Source organism: Salmo salar, chromosome ssa25, assembly GCF_905237065.1.
Source record: "Salmo salar chromosome ssa25, Ssal_v3.1, whole genome shotgun sequence".
NCBI lineage: Eukaryota > Metazoa > Chordata > Actinopteri > Salmoniformes > Salmonidae > Salmo > Salmo salar.
This window is the reverse complement of record NC_059466.1, coordinates 17,481,995-17,503,159: the sequence shown is the minus strand read 5'-3', so window position 1 is coordinate 17,503,159 and position 21,165 is coordinate 17,481,995.

Genomic DNA, 21,165 nt, shown 5'->3' with positions numbered 1-21,165 from the left:
TAAGTGAGTCCATCAGATCAGAGGCAGTAGAGATGCTCTCTTCATAAGTGAGTGAATTGGAAAATGTTCCTGTCCTGCTAAGCATTCATAATGTAACTAGTACTTTTGGGTGTCAGGGGAAATGTATGGAGTAAAAAGTACATTATTATCTTTAGGAATGTATTGAAGTAAAGGTTGTCAAAAATAGAAATAGTTAAAAGTAAAGTACAGATACCCCCCAAAACCACTTAAGTAGTGCTTTAAAGTATTTTTACTTAAGTGCTTTACACCACTGGATGGATTTATAATTTAAAGTTTATTCCCGTCTGAACGCAACTACTCTGCTCATAAATTTGAATTCCTAGCCTTGAAGTGGGCCGTAATTGACAAACTGCACAATTACCTGTAGATCTATGCTTCGGAGTTTCAAGTGACGATGCATCAGAGAAGACGTACCTGAAATTTGTGTCTGACATGAGGAAATAGTTACAAGCTGCATGCAAACTCAGAGACCACTGCTGGCAAGCAGAACAAAGAGAAGAAACAAAGATATGATTACAAGATTCACTATTCCCATTTTATGCCTGGAGACAGAGTTCTGATACGGAATCTAGTACTGAAAGGAAAGCACAAGTTGGCAGATTGCTGGGACTCTACACCTTATGTTGTTGGAAGTCAAATGCAAAACTTACCTGTTTTCCGGTTGAAGCCAGAGAACGGAGATGGATCCATTACAATCCTTCATTGGAATCACCTGTTACCTCTAGGACAGAAAGTCTGCCTAGAACATGTGGTTGACGTTGAGCCAACAGAGTCGGAGAACCCTGCAAAGAAGAAGAAATATTAAGTGGAGTTGACCAAGCCAGAAAGCTTACTTCAAGTGAAGAAGAGAAGCCTGAGGACAATCCAGAGAAATCTGAAGACCTTGAAGATATCCATTAGGAAGATGAAGACATTGCAGTGTGGTATGATCTAACTGACAAACTGTCAAGACAGAGAAGTTGAAGAAATGTCAAAACCTTTCATTTTGGACTTGGACATTGCATGGAATGGAATGACTGGAGAACCTGAGCTAAGATCAGGAGAAGAAGAAAATAAATTTAAGAAGCAACAGTGGATTGGGTACTACTCGGTATATTCATTTTTCCCTTTGAGTTACTCTAAGAAACAAAACTCAAGAGTTGACATATTTCCTGTGTTTGTACATTTGGTTTTTGTAATATAATTTTGTATCCTTATTTTACCAGGTAAGTCGACTGAGAACATATTCTCATTTACAGCAACAACCTGGGGAATAGTTACAGATGTAACGGCCGCTTCCAACTCACACCCTCAAACACATAGATCTCCTCAACGATGCTCACTTTCCAGCTCACACTCAAACAGCTAGAACCCCTGAATGCATCTCACTCTCCAGATCCCAATCTCCTGAATTCTAATCACCCATTCACACACCTGTATGTCATTATCACACACTATTTAGTTCAGTTCTTTTACCCCATCACTGAGGTATTGTTTGTTTTGTAACACACGTCTTTCAGAGTGCTGGGTTTCCCGTGATTTACTCCTCCCATGTATGATAGTTTTTTTTTTCCCTGCCTGTACTGTTGCCCTTTTGGACTCAGCTACCTGCCTCCTGTGGTCCTTTGCAATAAACACCTGTTTTGCCCTGCTCTTGAAACCAGCTCTCTGTCTCCCCTTGTGTTCATTACAACAGGGGATAGGAGGGGGGATGAATTAGCCAATCGGAAACTGGGGATCATTAGTTGGGCATGATGGTATGAGGGCCAGATTGGGAAATTAGCCAGGACACCGGAGTTAACACCCCTACTCTTACGAGAAGCGCCATGGGATCTTTAGTGACCATGGAGAGTCAGGACACCCGTTCAAATCTTGTGTGGTTCATGTTTTTGTTATTCACCCAATGTTCGCAGGTCTGATGGACTGCCAAAATGTTTTTTTATTTATTTTTTAAACAATACAGCCGTAACAATTTACATAAAAATACTTAGTTGACTTCTATCAATTACAAGCAACATAGACAGCAACATGGTTAATATTTGCCTTTTACCTCTGCTAGATCACATTTATCAATAAAAGTGCTATTCTTTTTTTTTAGAAAATGTGTGTTTTGTAAACAAAAATCTATTATAATCAAGACATGGGTGGAATAAATCATCTTTATCTTGAACAAATATGAATGAAGCAAGGTTATCACTATTGATGTTTATTGCTTTGAACTTAACAAATTGTTAGGAAAAATTGTACATACAGTATTTTATGGAAATGATAAATGAGCCCCATTGAACAAAAATGAAGGCCGGTCTACACACCACTTGAGGGAGAGAGTTTTACTGTGTGTGTGTGTTGCAAATGTATTTCGTGCACTTGATGCATGTGTACTGTGTCTTCCTGTCCTTCTTGGGTCCACGCACATCGCAGCGCTTCTTCTTGTTGCTACCGGCTGCAATCTAGAATGATAAACACTTAGTTCAGGAATTTTACTAACATCTCACTCACATATATACACTGCTCAAAAAAATAAAGGGAACACTAAAATAACACATCCTAGATCTGAATGAATGAAATAATGTTATTAAATACTTTTTGCTTTACATAGTTGAATGTGCTGACAACAAAATCACATAAAAATAATCAATGGAAATCCAATTTATCAACCCATGGAGGTCTGGATTTGGAGTCACACTCAAAATTAAAGTGGAAAACCACACTACAGGCTGATCCAACTTCGATGTAATGTCCTGAAAACAAGTCAAAATGAGGCTCAGTAGTGTGTGTGGCCTCCACGTGCCTGTATGACCTCCCTACAACGCCTGGGCATGCTCCTGATGAGGTGGCGGACGGTCTCCTGAGGGATCTCCTCCCAGACCTGGACTAAAGCATCCGCCAACTCCTGGACAGTCTGTGGTGCAACGTGGCGTTGGTGGATGGAGCGAGACATGATGTCCCAGATGTGCTCAATTGGATTCAGGTCTGGGGAACGGACGGGCCAGTCCATAGCATCAATGCCTTCCTCTTGCAGGAACTGCTGACACACTCCAGCCACATGAGGTCTAGCATTGTCTTGCATTAGGAGGAACCCAGAGCCAACCGCACCAGCATATGGTCTCACAAGGGGTCTGAGGATCTCATCTCGGTACCTAATGGCAGTCAGGCTACCTCTGGCGAGCACATGGAGGGCTGTGCGGCCCCCCAAAGAAATGCCACCCCACACCATGACTGACCCACCGCCAAACCGGTCATGCTGGAGGATGTTGCAGGCAGCAGAACGTTCTCCACGGTGTCTCCAGACTCTGTCACATCTGTCACATGTGCTCAGTGTGAACCTGCTTTCATCTGTGAAGAGCACAGGGCGCCAGTGGCGAATTTGCCAATCTTGGTGTTCTCTGGCAAATGCCAAACGTCCTGCACGGTGTTGGGCTGTAAGCACAAACCCCCACCTGTGGACGTCGGGCCCTCATACCACCCTCATGGAGTCTGTTTCTGACCGTTTGAGCAGACACATGCACATTTGTGGCCTGCTGGAGGTCATTTTGCAGGGCTCTGGCAGTGCTCCTCCTGCTCCTCCTTGCACAAAGGCGGAGGTAGCGGTCCTGCTGCTGGGTTGTTGCCCTCCTACGGCCTCCTCCACGTCTCCTGATGTACTGGCCTGTCTCCTGGTAGCGCCTCCATGCTCTGGACACTACGCTGACAGACACAGCAAACCTTCTTGCCACAGCTCGCATTGATGTGCCATCCTGGATGAGCTGCACTACCTGAGCCACTTGTGTGGGTTGTAGACTCCGTCTCATGCTACCACTCCGTCTCATGCACCGCCAGCATTCAAAAGTCACCAAAACATCAGCCAGGAAGCATATTAACTGAGAAGTGGTCTGTGGTCACCACCTGCAGAACCACTCCTTTATTGGGGGTGCCTTGCTAATTGCCTATAATTTCCACCTGTTGTCTATTCCATTTGCACAACAGCATGTGAAATGTATTGTCAATCAGTGTTGCTTCCTAAGTGGACAGTTTGATTTCACAGAAGTGTGATTGACTTGGAGTTATATTGTGTTGTTTAAGGGTTCCCTTTATTTTTTGAGCAGTATAGTTACAGCAGGCCATGGTAGGAGAGTCAGAAACACACACATGCAACAACATCCCTCACACTTACTTCTGGTATTGGAGTTGTTGGTTCTGTGGGTTGGGCAGATGGGGCACAAGCATCCTCCTCCTGAATCCTCATGATGGCTGCAGAAGCTGGGGTTCTTGCGATATGTTGCCTCTCTGTATTTGAGGTCTTACCAATGCCTTGCCCAGCTCCTCAAGAAAGAGCCATCTCCTCTGGAGCTTCCCTCTGTTCCATTCTGGGTTAATGACATCCAGATGACAAACACGGTGTACGCCGAGATGCCCAAGATGTCAAAGAATGTCACAAGTGCCCAGCGTAGGGTTCTTCTTTTGCGGCTGTAGCCAGTCAACAGCTCGTCTAAATTGTCCACCCCTCCTTTTGTGGCATTGTAATCCATGATGATTTCTGTTTTTTGATGTTCCTGGCCACAGATTCTCCCATCACTATGCAGCATACTCATGACTACGCATGTTTGCCTTTCTTTGGCATGTAGGACACTATGGACTTGTCAGCCATGAACACAAATTTAGAGGAATTGATAGCCCTGTTCAGTGTATTCAACAGCTGAGGTAGGAGCTCTGGCTTGTTTTTTCATACTGTTCCTACCATCGTAAGCTTCCTCTTGAGGAGCTCCTGTCCCAGCTTGTGCGAAGTAAAAAAAAATATTGCATGTGATGTTATGGCCACGGAGTCCCTGTGTCATGTCCAGGACAACCCTCATCTCTTGGTTCTTCTCAGGGGCTCCTCCATCTGGCTTCCCCAAATACTCTTGCAAGTTCCCCGCATATGATGAAGCAGCATCACAGGCAGCCCAGATCTTATTCCATATTTAGTGGGATTAGACAATATGTACAGGCTGAAGGGGCAGCGGCCCCTAAATGGCATAAGCTGCTCACCAACAGTAACGTTGGGCCCAGGGTTGTAAAACAGGGGAAGGCTGTTCACCCACTTCACCCACACTGACCTGATTGCAGCTAAGTTGTCTCTCTGCCACCGAGCTGGTCTAGTGTCTCGGTTATTGAAGCGATAATCCTGGAATGAATGTGGAAGTTTTCCAGAGACATTGTTGCAGAGAAAACGTTTTCTGCCAGTTTCTGCATCCTACAGGGATTCTGTGGATTCCCCATTGCATCTGAAAACACTAGCAAATATGAGAACCCCAAACTATGCATTTAAATGAGTTTGGTCCATCTCCTTCCATCTCTCTCCAAAAACACACCTTCCCTCCAAATTAGTGTAGTCCAGAAGGATTTTCTGGATAGTGTCTGGGATGAACAGTTCAAAAGAAGACTTTATGTCCTGCACATGAGTAACCACCATCTGCGTCGGCCCTGGTTGCATTCTTATCACATTGGCAGTGTCACACCCTGATTGGTTTCACCTGTCTTTCTGCTTGTCTCCACCCCCCTCCAGGTGTTGCCCATCTTCCCCAGTATCCCCAGCGTACTTATACCTGTGTTGTCTGTTTGTCTGTTGCCAGTTTGTTTTGTTTTGTCAAATCTACCCACGTTTTGCTGTGCACCTATCTTTCTTTAGTTCCTGTTTTCTAGATTTCCTGGTTTTGACCATTCTGCCTGCCCTGAGCCTGCCTGCCGTTCTGTACCTTGTCACACCCCCCGGCATTACTGACCTCTGCCTGCCCTGACCCTGAGCCTGCCTGCCGTTCTGTAGCTTTCGGACTCTGATCTGGACTACTGATCTCTGCCTGCCCTGACCCTGAGCCTGCCTGCCGTTCTGTACCTTTCGGACTCAGATCTGGACTACTGACCTCTGCCTGCCCTTGACCTATCCTTTGCTCCTGTTGTTCCTGTTTCTGTAATACATTTTTGTTACTTCAAAACTGTCTGTCTGCAACTGTGTCTTCTCCTGAGCCTTGATAGGCAGCCATGCAGAGTGGCTCATTGCATGGGCAAGAAGACCTTTCAATAAAAAAAAATGCATGTCCTTATTTCTCTTCCTGCAGGCTGCTGATGAGCTAGTTGTTGAAGGGCTGGTCCTGGGGCTGGCTGAGGGTCAATCTCATCCTCTTCTTCCAACTCACTGTCAGACTCCAAAGTGACAGAGACATGATCCTCATATTCTGAAAATGCTTCATCTTCCAAAGCTCCTTCCACACTAGCTTCTCTTGCTGCAAAAGGTATTTCTAAGGCCATCTGAGCAGAGATTATTTTTCAATACTGATTGATTGTGGTAAGGAGCCACACATGCAAAGCTATTTATTTGTTGTCTCCCTTCCCCAATTTGCACCTGGCTGGGGTAGAATGTGGGAAAATAGGGAATTTTTACAATGTATTGAAATAATGTATATAATACTGAAATAATGTATTGTAATAACAATGTGCAAGTTCCCTAAGACATTGTTTAGTTTCACACACTACAAAGGGTAAAGAGTGCAAGAAAATCGGGAGACAGGCAGACAGGCAGGGTGACAGACAGGTTCTTGGTGCTATGTTGAAACAGAAGGCCCAGGGAGGAGGAAGACAGGGTGAAGGCACACAGTAAACCTTTTTATTTCATTTTACCTACACACATACTTTCCCACACTTTTATTACCCTCGGGTCCAGTGGACCCAAACACAACATAAGTAATATAAATGTGTAGGGGGGTGAACAGTGTGCAGTCAATGAGAATGTGTTATTTTACATGTTCCTCACAGAAGAGTCTCAGGTTGAAAAAATTACTAATTGTATCATTTGTCTTTCAATAAACATTGAAAATGGGTCCCGCAGACCCGTACACCACAAAATGGTTAACATCCCATCCGAAAGATGACATGATTTTTACCCTGGTTTACTTGTCATGAGGACATGGACATTTTGGTAGGGGAGAGTGTAATACCCTGTTAAAACCATGCATGAGAAACACTACATTTACTACAGCTTTGTGGTTGAGTCTGTTTTTATTGCGTTGCATATGCAAACTTCAAAGAAACGACCTGTTAATCATTTAAGAGGCACCATTGGTTTAAGTCCTTTGATGTGCTGTCCACTTGATTATTTTGATCTTTTACGTTTTATATAACTAGAATGAACTAATTGGGTTTAGCAACTAAGAAGCCTTGTTAAGTTTTTGGGCCAATCGTGTAAACTCTGGGTTTGCTGTTGCAAGGGACTTTTAAATTGAACTGGAGGATTCTTGCTCAAGACTTGAGGTGTTTTTTGAGCTTCCAACTATTACATCTGAAGAGATTACGAATTGCATTTAGCAAAGAGACTTGATCTAACTGACCTGTTACAAGTCTAGAGAAAGTCTAGTTAAAGATCTACGTATATATAGCTAGCCATTGTTGCAACAGGCGTTAACCTGGCTCCATTGGATCCGGAGCTGCTTTGTTCCGAGACGAGTGAGGACTTTAGTGACTTGGACATCTTTTCTGTTGCATGCAAGGCATATTCCACCAGGGATTACAAATAGGTATCGGCCTTGGAATTATTTTTTCTGGGAGTTTGGGACAGTGAGTCAATTGCTGTATCATTCGTCATACATTCACTGAGATCCAACGTGTGCCAACTTTAGCTTGCATGTCACGCCCTGACCTTAGAGAAATGTTTTATTCCTCTATTTGTTAGGTCAGGGTGTGATGTGGGGTGGGCATTCTATGTTGTATATTTCTTTGTTGTGACCGAGTAGGGTTCCCAATCAGAGGCAGCTGTCTATCGTTGTCTCTGATTGGGAATCATACTTAGGCAGCCTTTTCCCACCTTGTTTTGTGGGTAGTTATTTTCTGTTTAGCTTATGTGCCTGACGGAACTGTGCGTTTTCCCCTTTTGTTATTTTTGTTTGTGTGTTTCTTGAAAATAAATATCATGAAAACTTACCACGCTGTGTTTTGGTCCACTTCTCCTTCAACTACAAATGACAAGCGTTACATTGCAAGCATGATAGGTTTGACAGTGTCAGTGACTGAGTTTTATAAAAGTGCACTCTAACACCCAGGGTTGTACTTTTATTTCTATACACTATAATTGATTTTATTGTGTAACTGATAATTTGTCATAACTTGATAATACAGCCAAGTCAAATTGCATTCAGTGTGTGGTTGTATTTCATTGAGTCATACATTCATTCTTATTGCATGGGAAATTACTGAAAACCGTAATCTAAGCATTTCTATACTGTATCTATTAATAATATCCATAGCCTCTTGCATTTTCCCCTGCAATGTCATTATCATACAAGTTCATTTACTGAGATGTCCTTTTCACCATTATTCTATCTGAGTCCGTACTGAGACGGTTAAACATGCCGCAACTTCCTCTATTCTACCTTTCTTCACTCCAGTTTATAAAGAATATTCTCACTTCTCTAGAAGTGCATTGCCTCAATGACTATCGTCAAACCTCTTTAAAAAGATCTATGACATTGATTAAATATCTACAGTTTATAAAAATCCTAACATTGTGATAAATGTAAATAAATATATCAACTCTATTCATAGGTTTATGACGTAAGGCAAATGTAATAATATTTTAACCAATATTACTGCCTGCTCTGCCATCTAACCATTTGTGACCAACAGTATTGGCCTAAGAGCTAGTTTCCTGAGCAGGGACTATATTTTCTGCTTCTCTTTCCCTAAGTCTCTCATTATAGCTTGTGTCTAACATCGCTGAGAGTGTGCTGCCTGGCGATGTCTGACTCCCCACAGCATTAGACAGTAGAGCTATTGGAACCAATCCTGACTTTAAGTCCTAATAACCTGAAACACTTCATCTCTCTCTCTCTCTCTCTCTCTCTCTCTGCAGTGCAAAGTGTAATGGTTAAAAAAGGTTTCATAACAGTCTTCATAAAATGAATGGTCTTTGTATTCTAATTAACGTTTCTCAAAGTTGAACTACGCATATTACATAAACTAGAGCGGGGTCATGGGTGTCACCAACTCATCTCAGACCTTCCTCCCTACTCGTTGTGTTAATGGAGACTCCTGTGTATTAATTAGAAACATGGCCTTTACCCTGCCCGTAAACAAGACTAACACAGCAGACGGCACTACATCAAGGAACCTAAATGAAGGCAACAGTAATTAATGAACATAATAATTACAAGAGAGCAAGAAATGCTGTCAACCAGCAGTTTAGACAAACTATTGCTGTGGTTCTCTTCAAATTGCTGTATTGCTGGGCTGGTATTGTATTTCACATGATGTTGACAATCGATTTTAAATTACTATTGATCTCTGATTTTCTTTGTGATCTGGGCAGCTTTTGTCAACACATACTATTCTGAGACGTATTCTCACTTGTCAAATGTCACAAAGCAAATGTCAGCATTTGGATACAACAAGAAATACAGTGCCTTCAGAAAGTATTCATAGGCCTTGAAAGTATTCAAAGTATTCAAAGTATTCCCAACATTTCAGAATTCCCAAATATATGTTTATGAATCTAGCTATGTTTTATAGGCTCCTCACTACGAGACTAAGACAATTAGCCAATGTTAAAATCAAGGTCTATGTATATTTTTTAGCAAGCTAGCTTCATAATTTTTTCTGACATGCCAAAAATGCAGCCTTGATGATAAAATGTCACACTTCGTGGCCACCAGACTGACATATGACTATGGTTTGCATTGAATTGTGGGTCATATCAACGCCACAAGTAACCAAAGTTGTTCAGTCGCTCCCTTGAGCTAAATTGAGGGCTGAGGGGGCAACGTTAGTGAATTGAACCTCCACTTGAGATGGAAATTAAACTGCATCTGGTTTCGACGAGGATTCGCCCGAGGGAAAGTGGCTAGCACTAGGGCTGAGGGGGTAAAAATAACGTGTTTGGACTGCAGCCATAGACTGTCATTCTAAATTTGGGTTGGATAATTTATCAGTATTTCTAATTATGATTCGGGAAAGGCGAGGAGACAGAGTGCGTTGCCCCTAAGCTGTGAGGAGAGCACAAAGTGAGGGGAGGGTGCACTGCTTATCCTGCAGGTGGTTTCTGAAATGAATTAAATATTTGTAAGAATCTACTGAGTCTAGGGAGGGTTTCGCCCAGGAAACCTTATCTTTTTGTGTCCTCCGAGATGGAGGTTATCGGAGAACCCACTAGATTGTGGCTTGGGGTAACCATAATTGGGATATTGAGTCAATTGGGAAATTGACTAATTGACTTTAGTACGTTTTAGTATGTTTATAACTATATAAGTGGCCTAGCAGTAGTGATTAATGTGTTATTAGTTAGATGGAATTATCTATGTGCAAATGTATTTGTAGCCGTATTGCCCTATAACACTGTCTTATAGCATCACTGTTTTATATCATTATATTCGCTCAATGTTTTTCATCATGATATTCACTTGAATATGAATTGATCGCTTATTCTCAAATAGCTCTTTGTGTATGAGTCCGGATAATTAACAACAGACTGAGGCAAGGTGCAAGAATGTATTATCCCAACTGATTAGAAGACCGGTCTGGAGTATCTGAAATATCGATGAACCACAAGGGCAATGGGAGATCAGGAGTAGAAGACAGATTCAATGCAATAGCTATTCTCATGGCAGTCGTTGTAGGGACAGCAACTGAGGGAGCGGTAGTAGTGGTGAAGGATGCTCTAGTAACAGCATGGACCTGGACAACGGAGCCAATGAGGGGTATTTTGTAGTGTGCATCATGTGCAGTGTTAGTGGTAGCAGGGGTTACCTTGTTAGCATTGCTGGGATATCACCTTCTGAAGGTGTTGAAACGTGTTGAAATGCGTATACAGTGCTGATTTACCTCAAGATGAGGTACAGTTGATTAAGGCCATCACACGTGTATGTCGGGTGGCCCTTGGAGGGAGAAGGAGGAGACGGGTGGTGGAGTGAGTATCATATGGCGTGGGAACAACTTTTGTAAACCTGCAGCCTGAGGAGGAAGTCTGGGTATAAGCATGAGGAGTTTAGAGCCTTAATTTTTGTGGACCCAAGCAAAACAGTATCTCAAAGGTATAGAGCCAGGATAAGGGAGAGTGGGAATTGTCATGTTATCAAACTTTGGTTTTTGCCATAAATGGGTTGTGCCGTGGCGGAGATCTTTGTGGGCTATACTCGGCCTTGTCTCAAGATGGTAAGTTGGTTGTTGAAGATATCCCTCTAGTGGTGTGGGGCCTGTGCTTTGGCAAAGTGGGTGGGGTTATATCCTGCCTGTTTGGCCCTGTCCGGGGGTATCATCGGATGGGGCCACAGTGTCTCCTGACCCCTTCTCTCAGCCTCCAGTATTTATGCTGCAGTAGTTTATGTGTCGGGGGGCTAGGGTCAGTCTGTTATATCTGGAGTATTTCTCCTGTCTTATCCGGTGTCCTGTGTGAATTTAAGTATGCTCGCTCTAATTCTCTCTTTCTCTCTTTCTTTCTTTCTCTCTCTCAGAGGACCTGAGCCCTAGGACCATGCCTCAGGACTACCTGACATGATGACTCCTCGCTGTCCCCAGTCCACCTGGCCGTGCTGCTGCTCCAGTTTCAACTGTTCTGCCTGCGGCTATAGAACCCTGACCTGTTCACCGGACGTGCTACCTGTCCCAGACCTGCTGTTTTTAACTCTCTAGAGACAGCAGGAGCGGTAGACATACTCTCAATGATCAGCTATGAAAAGCCAACTTACATTTACTCTTGAGGTGCTGACTTGTTGCACCCTCGACAACTACTGTGATTATTATTATTTGACCATGCTGGTCATTTATGAACATTTGGCCATGTTCTGTTATAATCTCCACCCGGCACAGCCAAAAGAGGACTGGCCACCCCTCATTGCCTGGTTCCTCTCTAGGTTTCTTCATAGGTTTTGTTCTTTCTAGGGAGTTTTTCCTAGCTGCCATGCTTCTACACCTGCATTGCTTGATGTTTGGGGTTTTAGGCTGGGTTTCTGTACAGCACTTTGAGATATCAGGTGATGTAAGAAGGGCTATATAAATACATTTGATTTGATTTGATTACTAATATTTTGTGTTTTCTTTTGCTTTTCAAGTCTTTTGCCATCACTCTCTTAGAAACCCGAAGGAGGAAGAGAAAGTCAAAAACTCCATCTGAATTGTCATTATCAGTTGTATAAAAGGAGGGGGAATAAGAGTGTGCATAGCGTGATTATAATTCAGAGGCCATAAGTCTCGGAGGTGTAAACATAGAAATCAACTGAGAATGGTAATCATGTTTTCTTTTCTGTTCATTTCTGAGTAATTTCAAAGTTTATATAATGTTGAACAGTACGGAGTTACTATTCAAAAAAGAGTGACTGTTGGGTTCTAGCTTGAAGTATACTTATTCATGTTACCATACTAGAACTTATTGATTACTTTACATTCATAAGGAATGTATATGTTGGGGTCAATGGTGGGTGGATAAGAACTAGGTGTATGAAAGTTACTGAGTGAGACAAGGGGTGAGTGCAGAAAATATACATTCTGTCAAACGTGGTATTGTTAAATCTCATGGCTCCCATGGAGGGAGGCAAATGTCAACAGTCTGGTTTCAGTCACTGATAAGGTTGGACAGTCGTGGATTAGAGAGGAGTGAGGAATTCGGCCCGAGGTCAGGTCAGATAAAGTGAGATGTAACAGGCCTATTACACACACATACACTTCCACGAAGGTTCTAGCATCAGGCATGGCCATGACTACATCAGTGAGAGGAACCAATTAAGTTCCTGACTTAGCAACAGAGATGTATTGGCTGTCTAGATGTGCAAGGAGTTGTAAACATGTCTTTGTCATTGCAGCTGTGTGACCCAGTGCGTGAATAGACTTGGTTTGATCTTTTTCTAGTTGTCTGAGTTTTTACGCTGTTTGTTCAGAACCTAACAAATCCAATAAGTAAACATTTCGTTTTTTAAAAAGTATATTGGATTACAATATTTTTGCTGGTAATGTAACTGATAAGAGTTACAGTTTTTTTCTAATCAGATTACAGTCAATCCCATAGAAAATCTGATTAGGCCCACATTTAATAAATTACAGCCCAACCCTGTTTGAGATGACTTTGAAGGGCAGAAATGCTTAAACTACCTTTCCTGAATGAAAGGCTATATTACTGCATCATCATGGGTTTCCTAAGTGGTACTTGGCCCATAGATGCCATATTCGTGTAAGATAGATACAATTTTGTCCTATTAATGCATACAAATCTGGTTCACGTTAACAATGCACAGTGGCACGAGAAATTCATATGAATTTGTTTGTGAAATGGCTGTGTCACGCCCTGACCAGGTGAACTCGGGTATTTTGGGTCAGGGTGTGTCATGTTGGGTATTTTTCCTTGGTTTGTTTTCTATGTTAGCGTTATAGCCTTGTGTTAGCTCTATGTGGTTTATTTCTATGTTGGGTTCTGTCGATTCCCAATCAGAGACAGCTGTCGCTAGTTGTCTCTGATTGGGATCACATTTAAGTTCCTTTTTTCCCCACGCTGTTTGTGGGGTGTTGCCTCTTTGTGTTTGAGCAGTTAACGTATCGGCATTTTCTTGATTTTGTGTACGTGTTTATTTCAGTGTAAAGAATAAACATGTGTTCGCTCCCAGCTGCGTTTTGGTCCGCTTCCTCGTCACCCGACGACGATCGTTACAGGCTGCTCTTAAATATCCAAACATCAGCATGCCTCAATTTACAAGAGAACCAATTGCCTTTTTAGGACCATTTTATTCCACCTACCCAAATATACTGTATATGTTCTCCCCAAAGATATACAGTTGAAGTCGAAAGTTTACATACACTAAAGTTTGAGTCATTAAAACCCGTTTTTCAACCACTCCACAAATTTCTTGTTAACAAACTATAGTTTTGGCAAGTCGGTTAGGACATCTACTTTGTGCATGACACAAGTCATTTTCCCAACAATTGTTTACAGACAGATTATTTCACTTATAATTCACTGTATCACAATTCCAGTGGTTCAGAAGTTTACTTACACTAAGTTGACTGTGCATTTAAACAGCTTGGAAAATTCCAGAAAAGGATGTCATGGCTTTAGAAGCTTCTGATAGTCTAATTGACATAATTTTAGTCAATTGGAGGTGCACCTGTGGATGTATTTCAAGGCCTACCTTCAAACTCAGTGCCTCTTTGCTTGACATCAGGGAAAATCAAAACAAATCATCCAAGACCTCAGAAAAACAATTGTAAACTTCCACAAGTCTGGTTCATCCTTGGAAGCAATTTCCAAATGCCTGAAGGTACCGCGTTCATCTCTACAAACAATAGTATGCAAGTATAACACCATGGGACCACTCAGCCTACATACCGCTCAGGAAGGAGACGCGTTCTGTCTCCTAGAGATGAACGTACTTTGGTGCGAAAAATGCAAATCAATTCAGAACAACAAAGGACCTTGTGAAGATACTGGTGGAAACAGGTACAAACGTTTCTATATCCACAGAAAAAAGTGTCCTATATCGACATAACCTGAAAGGCCGCTCAGCAAGGAAGAAGCCACTACTCCAAAACCGCCATAAAAAAGCCAGATTACGGTTTGCAACTACACATAGCAACAAAGATTGTACTTTTTGGAGAAATGTCCTCTGGTTTGATGAAACAAAAATAGAACTGTTTGGCCATAATGACCACCATTTGGAAGAAAAATGCTTGCAAGCCGAAGAACACCATCCCAACCGTGAAGCATGGGGGTGGCAGCATCATGTTGTGGGGGTGCTTTGCTGCAGGAGGGACTGGTGCACTTCACAAAATAGAGGGCATTGTGTGGAGGAAAATGATGTGGATATATTGAAGCAACATCTCAAGACATCAGTCAGGAAGTTAAAGTTTGGTCACAAATGGTTCTTCCAAATGGACAATGACCCCAAGCATAATTCGAAAGTTGTGGCAAAATGGCTTAAGGACAACAAAGTCAAGGTATTGGAGTGGCCATCACAAAGCTCTGACCTCAATTCTATAGAACTGAAAAAGCATGTGCGAGCAAGAAGACCTACAAACCTGACTCAGTTACACCAGCTCTGTCAGGAGGAATGGGCCAAAATTCACACAACTTATTGTGGGATGCTTGTGGAAGGCTACCTGAAACGTTTGACCCAAGTTAAACAATTTGAAGGCAATGCTACCAAACACTAATTGATTGTATGCAAACTTCTGACCCACTGGGAATGTGATGAAATAAATAAAAGCTGAAATAAATCATTCTCTCTACTATTATTCTGACATTTCACATTCTTAAAATAAAGTGGTGATCCTAACTGACCTAAGACAGGGAATTGTTACCAGGATTGAATGTCAGGAATTGTGGAAAACGTCGTTTAAATGTATTTGGCTTAGCTGTATGTAAACTTCCGACTTCAACTGTATTAGGGGAGAAGTTTTTCTAAATCAGATGGTAGACTCGGACATAAAATTGATATGTATTGCCTTCTTTTCGTTGAATCACTTGCATCGCTCCCATTTCGTCATTTTGTAGGTTCCCTTGTTGGAAAAGAGGCATCCTTAGAATTATATCATTAGACAGTCTTTTCACTGATTACATTTTGAAAATTAAGGTATGGAAAGGTTATTTATCATATTGGTTGCTTGCTAATGCTATCTGCACTTGGCGCCAGGTTTTAATCATTCTCTTACAATAAAAAAATGAATACAACACTAGGCATTATATCATGAAGTATAACACATTGTTGTATATTAAAGCTGTGGTGCTGGTTTGTCTTAAACTACTAACATTTAGGCCTCCCTCCTACAAAGAAACTAAAGATCCCTACTAATTTGTTGCAATACTTCAAAGTTTTGGATGTGGAAACTTCAACAATCTGCAGTGATCTTTTCAAAATGAACTAAGGATGAGCTCATAAATCATAAAGGCCAAAAGGAATCTAAGCTTAATTTTGGATTTTAAGAATTACCTGAAGTAAAATCTAATAAGAAGCTACAAAGCAATGGGAGCGCATTATTAATCTATGTACAGTATGCCTCAAATGGACTGTTATCCAGTGGGGAAAAAAATTCAATGTTGATGGGTATAGCTTCAAGACTGTAAATTATATTTTTGAGGGTTTCGTTGTTATGTTTTTTAAATAACATTCTCGGAAAACGTTATTGTTTTCAGCAATTTATTGGATAACTTATCTTCGTGTTTGAAAATCTATACTGAACAAAAAATACAAATGCACCATGCAATATTTTCAAAGGAAATCAGTCAATTTAAATAAATTCATTAGGCCCTAATCTATGGATTTCACATGACTGGGCAGGGGTTTAGCCATGGGTGGGAGCCAGGCCCAGCCAATCAGAATATGTTCTATTGACGTCTTGATGTTGTCTAAAGTAACGGTTAGCAAAATTAGGTAAATTGAGAAATCACACTTTCCTTATCAACTTCTTTTTACTTTGCGTTGTAGATTTTAGCTGTATAGATTGTGTATTTTTTATGTTTTCATTGTATTTTTTTTTTTTTTATGTGTGCACTAAAATGACAAAAAGGTAACTTGAGTTCAAATCATATCAAATCAAAAATCAAATCAAATTTATTTATATAGCCCTTCGTACATCAGCTGATATCTCAAAGTGCTGTACAGAAACCCAGCCTAAAACCCCAAACAGCAAGCAATGCATGTGAAAGAAGCACGGTGGCTAGGAAAAACTCCCTAGGAAAAACTCCCTAGAAAGGCCAAAACCTAGGAAGAAACCTAGAGAGGAACCAGGCTATGAGGGGTGGCCAGTCCTCTTCTGGCTGTGCAGGGTGGATATTATAACAGAACATGGTCAAGATGTTAAAATGTTCATAAATGACCAGCATGGTCAAATAATAATAATCATAGTAGTTGTCGAGGGTGCAACAAGCACGTCCGGTGAACAGGTCAGGGTTCCATAGCCGCAGGCAGAACAGTTGAAACTGGAGCAGCAGCACGGCCGGGTGGACTGGGGACAGCAAGGAGTCATCATACCAGGTAGTCCTGAGGCATGGTCCTAGGGCTCAGGTCCTCTGAGAGAAAGACAGAAAGAGAGAAAGAGAGAATTAGAGAGAGCATATTTAAATTCACACAGGACACCGGATAAGACAAGAGAAATACTCCAGATGTAACAGACTGACCCTAGCCCCCCCACATAAACTACTGCAGCATAAATACTGGAGGCTGAGACAGGAGGGATCAGAAGACACTGTGGCCCCATCCGATGATACCCCCGGACAGGGCCAAACAGGCAGGATATAACCCCACCCACTTTGCCAAAGCACAGCCCCCACACCACTAGAGGGATGTCTCCAACCACCAACTTACCGTCCTAAGACAAGGCCGAGTATAGCCCACAACGATCTCCGCCATGGCACAACCCAAGGGGGGGCGCCAACCCAGACAGGAAGACCACGAGTTAACCTGTTAGGGCTAGGGGGCAGTATTGACACGGCTGGATAAAAAACGTACCCGATTTAATCTGGTTACTACTCCTGCCCAGTAACTAGAATATGCATATAATTATTGGCTTTGGATAGAAAACACCCTAAAGTTTCTAAAACTGTTTGAATGGTGTCTGTGAGTATAACAGAACTCCTATGGCAGGCAAAAACCTGAGAAGATTCCATGCAGGAAGTGGCCTGTCTGACAAGTTGTGTTTCATCTGGGCTCTTTTTATTGAAGATTTAGGATCTTTGCAATAACGTGACACTTCCTACGGCTCCCATAGGCTCTCAGAGCCCGGGAAAAAGCTGAAGGATATCGAGGCAGGCTCTGGCTGAAACACATTATCGCGTTTGGCAAGTGGCCGCTCAGAGTACTGTGGGCTTAGGCGCGTGCCCGAGTCGACCGAATGCTTTATTTTCTTTCCTCTGTTTACCTAAATGCAGATTCCCGGTCGGAATATTATCGCTTTTTTACGAGAAAAATGGCATAAAAATTGATTTTAAACAGTGGTTGACATGCTTCGAAGTACGGTAATGGAATATTTAGAATTTTTTTGTCACGAATTGCGCCATGCTCGTCACCCTTATTTACCCTTTCGGATAGTGTCTTGAACGCACGAACAAAACGCTGCTGTTTGGATATAACTATGGATTATTTTGAACCAAACCAACATTTGTTATTGAAGTAGAAGTCCTGGGAGTGCATTCTGACAAAGACAGCAAAGGTAATAACATTTTTCTTATAGTAAATGTGACTTTTCTGAGTGCTAAACTTGCTGGGTGTCTAAATAGCTAGCCCTGTGATGCCGGGCTATCTACTGAGAATATTGCAAAATGTGCTTTCACCGAAAAGCTATTTTAAAATCGGACATATCGAGTGCATAGAGAAGTTCTGTATCTATAATTCTTAAAATAATTGTTATGCTTTTTGTGAACGTTTATCGTGAGTAATTTAGTAAATTGTTAGTAAATTCCCCGGAAGTTTGCGGGGGGTATGCTAGTTCTGAACATCACATGCTAATGTAAAAAGCTGGTTTTTGATATAAATATGAACTTGATTGAACAAAACATGCATGTATTGTATAACATAATGTCTTAGGGTTGTCATCTGATGAAGATCATCAAAGGTTAGTGCTGCATTTAGCTGTGGTTTGGGTTTATGTGACATTATACGCTAGCTTGAAAAATGGGTGTCTGATTATTTCTGGCTGGGTACTCTGCTGACATAATCTAATGTTTTGCTTTGTTGCCTTTTTGAAATCGGACAGTGTGGTTAAATTAACGAGAGTCTTGTCTTTAAAATGGTGTAAAATAGTCATATGTTTGAAAAATTGAAGTTTTTGCATTTTTGAGGTATTTGAATAACGCGCCACGGGATTACACTGGCTGTTGAGTAGGTGGGACGCAAGCGTCCCACCTAGCCCATAGAGGTTAACTGATTAACTCTGACATCCCTAATTAGAACCAATATGTACTACAATAGCATGCATAGACAATGAAAATGCACCAGCTGAATTGCAATTTATTTCACTGAGGTGGGTCTTCTGAGAGAAACTAGAGGTTCCAAAACAGCTGGAGAGGAAACGTGACAGTGCCAATCCGTAGATTGTTGAGCAAGCTGTGCATACATGCGGTGGTGCAATATCTAGTCATGTGCATTGTTCCTCATTAAACCAGATGGAGAGAGAGTGCCCACACATCAATTATGGTAGACTCCTGATGATTAAATTTTCCAGGGAGACCTGTATCTCTCTACTGAAAAAATGCAATTCAGAGCATACTGTTATTATGCCGCTATAAGGACTACAACTTTAATGTATTCAATGATTCACACAGTCACAATTGAACAATTCTTATGTAGCCTTAATAAATGGTTCTATTGCATGTATTATTGAAAACTGAAAAGCCAAATACTTGTAAATCTGTATTTTCTTCATTGTAAATACACCTTACAGTTCAATATTATGGTCATGGGAAAAAAAAATCATAATCAAAGGAGGATTTTATTGATATTTATGTCCAACTAACACACTGAGAGATTATTTTCTCAACAATGCAATGCTTTTTGATTAACCTCCAACTGAATCCCACCATGAATTTATCAAGGCCTGAACTTGAATAATCCAATACTTGAGAAATGTATGTTAATAAATACTTGTGAATCTGTACAGTATGAGAGGTAAGGATATGGTTAGAGAGAGAAGAAGAAAAGAGAGAGTTTCTGAATCATTCTTTGGACATGTATTGCTCAGGGATGCACTTCTTTAAGCTCACTGGGCCTGTTATTTTTTCAGAAATGTTAAAAAGTAAGTAAGATTTTAATATCACATTAATATCCCACAAGCAGTTCTACAGTAGTCATGAACACAGATCCAGCTAAGTGTTTTGCACTGGTTTAGCAGCACTCTTAATTGCTTGGAAATTTACAGAATTCGCAATAAGGTTATGCCAGGAACGTAATATCGTTCTCACACGCTAAGTATGACATATCATCCCACTAACCCCAAAAACTCTTTGTGACCCTGAAAAATCTTTAATTATATGGGTGATTCTACAGAAGTTGTGCCAAATGCAGTTCCAAGGCAATAAAAAGCATATTGTTAAATTAACACAGTTCAAGGTCAGGGTTCATATACCTATTTCTATTGAGAGGTGGCTGTGTCACAATTCTCTAAGACAGAACCCAGAAGCAGACCAGGACAAGGTGAGTAAAATGAAGGTGAGTATTTATTGGTAGTCTTGATGTGTAATTTGAGTGATCCAGGAGACGGAGCGGCAGCGGAGGTGAGTTGATGAGAGTAAATGGGTTGATCCAATAAAGTCACTGCATCCACCGACGGCCAGGCAAGGGAGTTGAATGTTCCGGGAGAATGACTGTAGACAGAGTAAACGGGAGTGTGTAACCAGTAACAAGCACAACACAACAAAACTAGCTCAGGAAACATGAGGCTGATATGCTGGCACAACATACTGTTCGTTGCTAACGATCCGGCAGGGAATGGATGTCAGCTCAGGGTTTAAGAAGAGGTGATGATCAGGACCAGGTGTGCAGAAGGTTGATGAGATGCAGGTGCGGGAAATAACTAGATCTCCCGCCTAACCTCGTTGCCTGGCAACCAGACAGGGTGCGTTCAGGAACCTTAGACAACACTCAAACAAAACAGTCATCTCAGGCAGAAACAGACTCAGGAAGCGGGATTCCTGACAGGCTGTCCCAAACCCTGACTCATAAACTTTGAAAATAAGCATTTTTTTTCCGAACTATTTTTTTCAATAGGAAATCTTGAGTTGTCCTATTATTACATTGAAAGATACTGATCTAATTAGTATTTTTTATTTTTTAACATATTAAAAAAAAAATGCTGTACCACCTTTTGATGTCACTACTGAAACACACATATTAAAAGACTGTAGAATGAATGTGCCTTAAGCCACACTCCTACAAATATCACCAGGTGATGGGATTGCAGCGCTTTCAAGCATGGCCACATGGTGAGTACGATTTATGATTTTATTCAGATTCCCATTAGCGGTTGAAGAAGCAGCAGCAATTCTTCCTGGGGCCCACTCAAAACAATGAACATGACAAAATACACAACACTAATAGACAAGAACAGCAACACACATTTAAACTAAGAACACCACGACTAAAGAACAATACGACTAAAGTATCTTAGGTTTCATAGTAAACATTCCCATTGAGGCAGGTTTCCAGAGAAACAAAACTCAAAACTCTGTGATTTAAAAATAATAAGAAGAAAGAA